Here is an 11,117-nt window from a genome sequence, read left to right on the forward strand (position 1 = left end):
AGGCTGGGTGTGGGAGCCAAAATGGTAATGTGTGTGTATTTTGGAAGGAATACACTCTTTTCTTACTCTGATTCATTTTTCTTCCTGCTACGGTGTTTCTGAGAGGAGGTCAAAGGCGGAATGAGGAGGCAGGAAGTAAAATCCCTCCAGTCTAGCTATGGACACCTCCCATGAGTGACTTCAACCCATGCCAAGCTCATCTGAAAACGGAGAGGAGACCTGGAAACTAGAGCATTGCCTGGCTGTGCCAGGTGGTAGCTCTATAATAACTCAGTCTCCCCATGGCATTTTATCCCCATAGGCCATGACATACCTTTATTACCAGAATAAATTGTGGCTGTACTTTTTCCCACAAAGTAGAAACTCTGGAAACATCTGAATCCCAGGTTAATTTTATTTTAAAAAAATAGGAATCTGTTTAAAAAAAATCTCAAAATCCTCATTCAGGATTATGGAAATTTTATCTGTTCTTCTGGGCATACACATTTCCTAGGGAAAAAATGTTAAAGAAAACAGTTCTCCAAACAAAAATGAATGCTGATTTTGAGCATTCCGACCATATGTGGCAAGTGCTGTCACATCACAAAGCACTGCCTCTGCCTGTAAGGATAGAGCTGAAATGCCCTGTCAGGCACCAATTCAGACTTGAGGGTCATATTTCTCACATGCGAGCTTGGAAAAGTCACTTAACTTCTCTAGGCTTTAAGTTCCTCACCTATGAAATGGAATTAAATTAGATAATGTAGCCTGGCACATAGTCAGTGCTCGAAACTGTTCTATATTAATTATTAATCCTAGCCAGCAATCATTAAGAAGAATGGAGGAACACAGGAATTAAGGTTAAAAACTTAATGAAAGAAAAAAGAAAAATGGAGGAAAGAGGGGACATATTAGTAATAAAGAAGCAAGTCTCTCTAGAAACAATTTTAAACTCACAACAAATTTAAATTGTATAATGAGTAGTTGATCTTCCTCAGCTCAAAAGGAACTGAATGTAACCCTTCTAACTGCAGTATCAAGTACAGGGGGCATGATAGATAACAGGCATAGGCTCAAGTGCTTTTTTAATTTTTTAATGTTTATTTACTTTTGAGAGAGAGAGAGGCAGAGAGAGAGAGGGAGACACAGAATCTGAAGCAGGCTCCAGGCTCTGTGCTGTCAGTACAGAGCCCAAGGCGGGACTTGAACTCACAGATGGGGAGATCTGAGACCTGAGCCAAAGTCAGATACTTAACTGACTGAACCATCCAGGCACCCCAAATGCTTTTTTTATTCTCATTATGAATCCCTCCAGATTCTCATTAACTAATAGAAAAGGCAATCTACAGAATGGAAGATAATATTTGCAAATCATATATCTGATAAGTAGTTACTATCCAAAAAGTATAAAGAAGTCATACAACTCAATTTCCAAAAAAGATGATATAGAAAATCCAATTAAAAAATGGCAGAGGACATTTGCAACAACATGGATGGAACTAGGGTGTATTGTGCTAAGCAAAATAAGTCAGTCAAAGAAAGACAAATCTCATATGATTTCACTCATATGTGGAATTCAAGAAACAAAACAGATGAACATGGGGAAAGGGAAGCAAAAATAAGATTAAAACAGAGAGGGAGGCAAACCATAAGAGACTCTTAAATACAGAGAACAAACTGAGGGCTGCTGGTGTGGTGTTAGGTGGGGGATGGGCTAAATGGTGATGGGCATTAAGAAAGGCACTTGTTTGGATGAGCACTGGGTGTTATATGTAAGTGATGAATTACTAAATTCTATTCCTGAAATCATTATTTCACTATATGTTAACTGACTTGGATTTAATTTTTTTTTTTAAAGATAGATTTAAAAAAATGGCAGAGGAACTACATAAACATTTTTTCAAAGAAGACACACAAACAATCAGCCGGAACATGAAAAGATGCTTACCATCACTAACCATCAGGAAAAAGCAAATCAAAACCACAATAACAGATCACCTGTTAGAATGGCTGTCAAAAAAAGACAAGAGATAACAAGTGTTGGTGAGGATATGGATAAAAGGGAATCTCATGCACTGTTGGTGAGAATGTAAATTGGCAAAGCCTTATGGAAAGTGGTATGGAGGTTGTCCAAAAAATTAAAAAATAGAACTACCATATATTCCAGCAATCCACTTTCTGGGTATGTATCCAAAGAGAATGAAAACAGTATCTCAAAGAGATATCTGCACTCCCATGTTTATTGCAGTATTATTTATAATGGCCAAGATATGGAGACAACTTAAGTGTCTACCAACAGATGAATGAATAAAGAAGATATGATATAAGGAAGATATGATTTCATATACACACACATATATATACATATATATATATATATATCACAAATATAATGGGATATTATTGAGTGATTAAAAAATAAAAAAGAAATCCTGCCACTTACAACAACATGGATGGACCTTGAGGACATTATGTGAAATAAGTCAGACAAAGAAAGATAAATACTGTATGATATAACTTAGAATGTAAAAAAGACAAACTCACAGAGAGTCAACTGGTGATTACCAGGGGCTGGGGAGTTGGGGAGGAGTGGGGAGATGTCAGTCAAAGAGTGCAAACTTCCAGTTATAAGATGAATAAATCCTGGGGATCTAATGTACAGTGTGGTGATTATAGTTAATAATAATAATACTGTAAGTCAGACAGAGAGAGATAAATACCATATGGTTTCACTTGCATATGGAACCTAAAAAACAAAACAAAACAAAACAAATGAACTAACAAACAAAGCAGAAACAGACCCATGAATACAGAGAACAAACTGATGGTTGCCAGAGGGGAGGGAGTGGGAAGATGGGCAAAATGAGAAAGGGGAGTGGGAAATACAGACTTCCAGTTATGAAAAGGCAAGGCACCGGGAATATAGTCAATGGTATTGTAATAGTCGTATGATGATGAGGTGCCTGGGTGGCTCAGTTGGTTAAGTGTCCGACTTTGGCTCAGGTCATGATCTTACAGTTTGTGAGTTTGAGCCCCGTGTCAGGCTCTGTGCTGACAGCTCAGAGCCTGAAGCCTGCTTCAGATTCTGTGCCTCCCTCTCACTCTGTCCCTGCCCTGCTCACTCTCTGTCAAAATAAATAAACATTAAAAAATAAAAATTAAAAAAATAGTGTTGTATGATTACAGATGGAGGCTACACTCACGAGCATAGCATGGAGTATTCCAATCACTGTATTATACACCTGAAACTAATGTAACATTGTGTGTCAATGGTGCTTCAATAAAAAATACTGTATTGTCCACTTGAAAATTGAGTAGATCTTAAATGATGTCACCACACAAAAGAAATGGCAATTATGTGATATGTGGGTGTTAGATAATGCTATGGTGGTATGGTTTCACTCTTATGTGGATCCTGAGAAACATAACAGAAACCCATGGGGGAGGGGAAGGAAAGAAAAGAAAAAAAAAAAAAAAGAGGTTAGAGTGGGAGAGAGCCAAAGCATAAGAGACTGTTAAAAACTGAGAACAAACTAAGGGTTGATGGGGGGTGGGAGGGAGGGCAGGGTGGGAGGGAGGGCAGGGTGGGTGATGGGTATTGAGGAGGGCACCTTTTGGGATGAGCACTGGGTGTTGTATGGAAACCAATTTGACAGTAAATTTCATATATTAAAAAATAAAAAAAAATAAAAATAAAAAAGATAATGCTATGGTGGTAATCATTTTACAATATATATCAAATCAACATGTACACCTTCAACTTACACAGTGTTATGTGTCAATTATATCTCAATAAAACAGGGCAGAAGGAACCCTGTGAGTCAATCCCCTAGATTCCCCTATTGCCTATGGAAGGCTGTGGTTAGAAGGGACATTACCTCTTCTGACAAGGGAAGGTACCCAAAGAGAAACCCAGGGAAAAGCCTGAGGATTGTACGCATTCCAACTCATCTCTCTTATACATCTCTGCAGCCTTGGGCATGTCACTTCATTTTTTTAAGCAAGGCTCTGCTTCATCATCTATTAAATGGTGATTTTAGCAGGCTCTACTTCATTGGTTATTTCAAAGAGTAATGTAAACTCTAACGCTTGGCAAATAGTGGGCTTTCAATAAATATTAGCTGTTATTTAGTAATATTGCTTCTCTCCTAAATTAAAAAATCTAGACAGACTAAAAAAATATTTTTTCCTAATAAGGTCACTTCAAGGATGCTGCTCTTGGTCCCAAGCCTCCCCATTCCTGGACCTACCACAGCACAAGCCCTATACCAGAGTGGCTACGTTTCACACTACTTTCTTTTTAATGTTTATTTATTTTTGAGAGAGAGAGAGAGACAAAGTGCAAACAGGGGAGGGGCAGAGAGAGAAGGAGACAAAAAATCCAAAGCAGGCTCCAGGCTTTAATCTGTCAGCACAGAGACTTGAACCCATGAACCATGAGATCATGACCTGAGCTGAAGTCCGACTCTTAACCAAGTGAGCCACCCAGGTGCCCCAGACACTTTCAAGTGAGACATCACTTGCCTTGTCTGAAATTTGAACAAGGAGTGAGCTCCTGGCCTTTGGTTATAAAACAGTACTCACCCTGTTCATTTTAGTACCACCTTGACCCTTCCCACAAATCCTTTCCCTCTCTGGCTTGCATGCTAACAAGGATGTCCCACTGTCTGGCAATACCTAGAGCCACCATGACTTCAAAGTGAGGAGCAAAGCATTGCAGCTTGAAGCTGTGTTATCTTTTAGCAGATGACTAGAGTCCAGAGGCAATAATCATTTCAAACTAGCCAGGAGAGGGAGAGCGAGAGAACTATAATAACGTAGTCAGGTAGCGGTTTCTACCTTATCAGCCCCAGCAGCTGTAAACATGCGCTGACAATACCACACCAGAGGGTAGGATAAACGTGGAATTAGAAAATAACCACCTTCAGGAGATAGTGGGCTTCCAAATTCGATATGCAATTGTAATATAGATAACATGGAAAAACAGATAATAAATACAGCTTTTAATTCAAACATGACCTTCAAAGAGCTTTTCCCTTAGAAACACAAATGAAAGGCCCCGAACCTTTGAAAGAGCAGATCCAAACAATAAGTATCCTCCCTAGTCCCCCCCACCACAACCTCAGCCCCCGACGCAGGGCACATGGTACACCACTCTTCTCAATAATGGCCTCGCAGCGTGCTTTTATCACATTTTATCACATATTCTAAAGTTCTTTATCACATTGGAAAGATATGCTTCCTTTACCACATTTTATCTCACTCCAGAGGTATCTTATCAATATTCACTGGGCGAGCCTGCAAGTATTTCTAAATGACAGCACAGACCAGTATATGATAAAACGGGGAACATTGCTGTCACCCTGATGAGCTGGTGAGATACACAGAATGCGGCCAGCCAGAAACATCGGCTGGGCGTGAATGAAGTGTCAGGATCATCTGTAACGTGGCAGGGATGATGCATCACTGAGCCCAGAGACCCTCCCAGAGATGAAGAGGACCAAGCAGTACAAGGTCAGAAAGGTCAAAGTCCCTGTAGGAATGGCTTCTAATGGCAGCCAGTGTGTGCTACCCACTGTCCTTGAGAGGTGAGTGAGCCTCCACATTGACGGTTTCTCTCCTAATGCCATATTTTATGGGTGCCAGAGTATTTTATTTGAGCTGAACTACAGAGTGCGGGCCTCTCAAGGATCATGTGGGTTCTTCCCACTATGACATTGAAACATAAACTGTTTCTGCTCCCTAACAGTTTGTAAATCACATAGAAAATCCTTCCATAGAAGCCCCTTCGGTGTCCTTGATGTCTCAATCACTCCCTCTTCTCTGCCCCATCTCTGGTTTCCATTCTGGGATTGAGCATTTGTGTCTTCTGTAGAAAGCTCTCCATGGGATAAGAGGGGCAAATATGTAGCTTGCTTTCTCGAACAGGCATTCAAACATTCAACTGCTTTACTAATTTCCAACAGCACTGTCAAACATAATTTTTAAACAAAATCATATGCATGGTCTGCTTAAGAAAGACTGTTACACAAAAGACTTAAATTCCAGCAAATGTAACAAGATACACATTCTCATTTCTGAAGTTAAGACCTAAAAAGAATTCTGTGATTAATAGAAAACTATAAACTCGATCTGTAAAAAGTAATAAGAATTTGAGAGTAATAATGAATATATTAATTGATAGAAATGCAGATAAAGTGACACTGTTTGGAAAACTTCCTAATCTGATCAGTCACGTGCTTGTAGACCAGGTGCAAAACCAGCCAAAACGTTGTAATGTTACAGATGACCTAGAAGGCAGGTCAGTGACCCCAATAGACACCAGGATCCCTTTTGCTGGACAGAGGAATAGCAATTCACAACCAATTGAGCGGAAATTATTTCCTCTCTGGGGCAGTTGAACTAGCATAACAAAATCACGAATGCCATGACTGGGTTAGCTTAGATGTTTCAAAAACAATGCTAATGATGTCAGGGTTGCAGGGTCAAACCCCATATGGGCTCATTGTCTTTGGGGAAGGAGAAATGATGTTCCGTGGCCAGGGTGGCTTCAGGAGCAAATGTCTCTGTTCAAATGGGGACCCAACACCAGGACTTCACCAAACCCATCAGGACTTCTAGAAAGGCAAGCAGTTCAAAGGACATTGTCTCTCTTCCTAATCATGCCCAGTAAGTATGATCCCTGAAACAAAGACACAGGTTGTGATAGAGTCTTATCAAAAATAATACAAAAGGACAGGGCAATGATATGTTTTTACCTTATATTATCAAAGAAATCAGAGGGAATAAAATTGAAAAATCAGGGCCAGAAGCCTGATTGCTTTAGGAAAAGGGTCTCCCAAAAATAAACATCTGATAGAACGATCACTAATGATCCCTAAGATGAGAACAAGAACACTTTTAAAAGGCCAGTGTGGTCACACAATTTGCTCCAAAGAAAGGAAAGTCTGTCACAGGTGCTTCCGACATTCAGTGAAACTCACTATGAGGGGCCCATAACTGAACTCCAAAACCTTAACACAGTCTCCCCATTCCACCATTGAATTGCACAACCACTTTGCAAGATAAAGCAATTTTAAGAAACATGGCCCTTTCTTTTTGGATATGATGCATTCTAAGTATAAAGTACAATTGCCATTCAACATATGACTGGACATAATGAATAAGCACAAAATTGTAAAGTAACTTACTTATCCTATTTTTCAGTTCTTTCTCTGCATCATTACTAATTAAAGATTAACTACCACTTCTAAATAGAAGTTTGGTGAGTCAGCTCCCGGAAAACAAATTATTTCAACAGCAGCAACATCAAAGAGCTGACAGTTTAGAATCACCACCAGTTCAGAATTCAACTCTTTTCTATAAATATGTTTAGACCATGCTTTCCTGCCAGGCTGCTGAATGTGCCAAAAACAATCCTTAATTCTATTTTAAAAAAATGAGAATATGGAAAGGGACGTGTTGGCTGCCCAGGCATTAAAAATGGCTAGGTTGGATTCTGAACGCTAGCTTTCCTCCAATACAACATTTACCAGCAAAAGGCCATTCTTAAAAATGTGAGATAGAACTGATGGGGATGTCAGAAAACAAGCAATGGATATAAGGGAACAGAATAAGATTTGATAGCGAAGCATGAGAAATCTGTTAAGTATGTCTGTGAAAAAGTCAATAATTCAAACCTCAGTTTCCCTAAAGGATTACCCCTATCTTCAGACCTACAAATAAATTCTTTGATATTTTGCATAGCCTTGATGATCAAGATGTACTATGGGAAACAACACAAGCCCTCTCTCAGTCCTGGGCCATCTGATGGTACTCCAATCAGAAACTGGTTGGGGGAACACTACTTCCAAATTAAAGAGACCTTCAAGACATAGGCCCAGAAAGCAAAGCCAACAGAGAAATTCAGACACATACCTTTATAAATCAAAACTATAATTTGATGAATATTCTTCAAATTGTTTTCCTTGATAACATAGTTCTAGCTCTAACTAATGAGGAGAGAAAAGGTCAACAGCCAAAAAGATAGTGCTGACATGTCAGAGGCTCCAAATAATCAACCTAAAAACAAAAAAAAAAAAAAGCCTAGGTTTAATAAGGAAAATGAGAAATGTACTTAAGCTTTTCCTGTTTTATTGTAAACTGAACAATTCACTCTCTTGGCATCTTACTGACTGTCTGCTAGATACCTGGACAGAGTGAGGCTTTCTACAAAGGACTCAAGCCAGGAAACTTTACTCTATGCATGCTGACCCATCTTGTCCATCAAGCCCTTCTGACTCATTGTGTCCCTGCCATCTGACTTCTGCCTCAGCTTTACTCCAGTCCCTCCTAGGAATGTGTGATTGTTGACTTGATGTTCAGGGAAGACAGATAAGGAGCAGAAGGGTTGATTCTGGGTCTGGCATCCTACACAATGAAGTCTCCTAATAATCTTCAAGTCTTTTTCCTGACCAGCCCAGCCCAAAGTCACTGCTCTCTTCCTTCCTTCCCACCAGCTCTTATCTCTAACATTCACGTGTACCCTAACTGGTAGACTAAGCTGGCTGCTTATGTAAATGTATCATTCTTTTAGTGTGGACAGTAAACTAGTTGACACAGGTACCATTAAAATGCGAAAACATAAGTGATTAATGTCACTCTCCCAACTCCACCCAGAACAATACCTTGTATAGTAAAGAATCAACAAATATCTGCTAACTAAATATATATATGTAAGGCATTTTGTTAGATAGGCAAAACTTCATTACTCAACTACAAAGTCAGGTATTGAAATTAGTTGATCTTTAAATTCCTTTTGAACTTTAATTGTCTATGATTCTTGTTCATTAATTTGCAATCAAATTTATACTAAGGTTTATCTTTGCACAATATATAAGAAAAAAGAGTTTGCTGGGGTGCCTGGGTGACTTAGTCAGCTAAGTATCCAACTTTGGATGTAAGGGCTCAGGTCATGATCTCACAGAGATCAAGCCCCATGTCAGGGTCTGTGCTAACAGCGCGGAGCCTTCTTGGAAATCTCTCTCTCTCCCTCTCTCCCTGCCCCTACTCTCCCCCCTACCAAAAAACAAACAAATAAACTTTAAATAAAAAAAAGAAAAAAGTGTTTACTGATGAACTAATAGAGTCTAACAAACAACACTTGGAGACAATAGTTAAGCAAAAGTTTTTGGTTTTGGTTTTGTACTTCAGGTCCATCTGTTTGGTTCAAATTGATAAGTTAATTATAAATCCTTCTTACTCACTTTAACAACTGTTGCGTATGATGCTTTAAAACAATAAAACTATATTTATTAAAAATATAACTTATGGCTCTGTGTCTGGATTCCTGAAATGGATTTTACCCCACCTAATTAGTGGCAAAGTCAAGCTTCAGTCACTGATTCATTTCCCCAAGCCCTACAGCATTTAAAAAATACAAGAAGGGGGAAATATCCAAACCATCTCACTAAATTGGTTATTCAAGTTGCCATTTTTTTATCTGCAAAATCTAATTGTTTATTCATAGCCAATTTAATAAGTACCAACTAAGAGGCTATTACTTTTTCAGGCATTGTACTACACACTAGAGTCAAGAAAAATTTGTGTCTAGATAACAATTCAGAAAAGGTAGGCAGAATTATGCAAGCAACTATGATTCAGTGTCCACATGATACAGAATACTAGAATGCTCTCCTGGCATCAGGAAAATCTCGTGAAAGAGAAGCTATCCCAGGTGAAGTCAGAAGAAATAGTAGCAAGTAGTAAGAAGTGATAGTTTTGTCAAGGCATACTTTCTAGCCAGTAGGAACTGGTCATATACCACTGAGGAGGTAAGAAAGAATATGTTGTTAGAGCAACAGTTTTAAGTTTTAAGCTGACCTGGAGTACAAGGGTATAGAGAGGAGAGAAGTGAAGTTAAAAAAAAAAAAAGAAAAGAAAGAAAGAAAGAAAGAAAGAAAGAAAGAAAGAAAGAAAGAAAGAAAGAAAGAAAGAAAGAAAAACACACCAGAGAGATGAGCATTCATAAGATCATGCCAAGATCTTGTAAGCTATATACTTAGCTTCTGGGTAATGGAAAAACCCACCAAAATAAATGATGAAAATGGTATAAAGTTGTAGTGTGGAGAATAAATGGAAGGTGGTCAAGACTTGGCACAAGGAGAAAAGTTAGGGCACGAGAGGTTGGTATTCTAAGCCAGAACAGTTCTGAAAATAGAGAGAAGTGGTTGGACTTCCCAGATATTGAAGAAACATATGCAGAGTCAGTGATTGGTTGAATAGGGGGTTAGCAGGTGGAGAAGTGGAGGATGATGGTCAGGGTTCTAACTTAGGTAATGGGTATATAGCAGCAGTCAATGAATGAGAAGAAAGAAGGTGGTGGTTTTGTGGGGGCATGAAGAGGATGAGTAGAAAGGGCAAGAAGATAATATACTGAGCTTTCATGTTGTTGAGTTTGATATACCTGTGGAACAACCATTTGGAGAGGTCCAGCAATTGGCCATGTGCTTGTGAAAACCAGACAAGAGCTCAGACTTAGAGGTTGGATGTCATTGGTGGATAGAAACAGAAACCTCAGAGGAGGAGAGAACAGAGACAAAAACCTACTTAAACAATAATATTTAGTAATGATTGGAAAAAGAGGAAGTCAGAAAGAGGACTGAGTGGGAAGAGTTTGAGAAGTAGAATGAAAACCAAGTGAGTACAGTCCCATAAAAGCAAATGAAGAGAATATTTCAAGGAGAAAACTATTGATAGTGCCAAGTACTACTGATAAATGAAGATTAAAATATTACCATTGGGTTTTTTTTTAATTTGTTTTAAGTTTATTTACTTATTTTGAGAGAGACAGAAAGAGACAGAGAGAGAGAGAGAGAGAGAATGAGTGAGTGAGGGAGGGAGGGCAGAGAAAGGGAGAAAGAGAGAATTACAAGCAGGCTCCACACTGTCAGTGCAGAGCCTGATGCAGCTCTTGTGTGACCTGAGCCAAGCTCAAGAGTCAGACACTTAACTGACTGAGCCACCGAGGGGCCTCAGGACCATTAAAGGACAAAGAGATCATTGACAGCCTGGCTGAGAACAATTTAGCAGAATGATGGTTGAAGGTCAAGTTGTAGAGACCTCCAGACCTCTCTGGAGCGCTCTAAGCAGCCAACCAT

Source organism: Panthera tigris, chromosome B4 (assembly GCF_018350195.1).
Source record: "Panthera tigris isolate Pti1 chromosome B4, P.tigris_Pti1_mat1.1, whole genome shotgun sequence".
Classification (NCBI taxonomy): domain Eukaryota; kingdom Metazoa; phylum Chordata; class Mammalia; order Carnivora; family Felidae; genus Panthera; species Panthera tigris.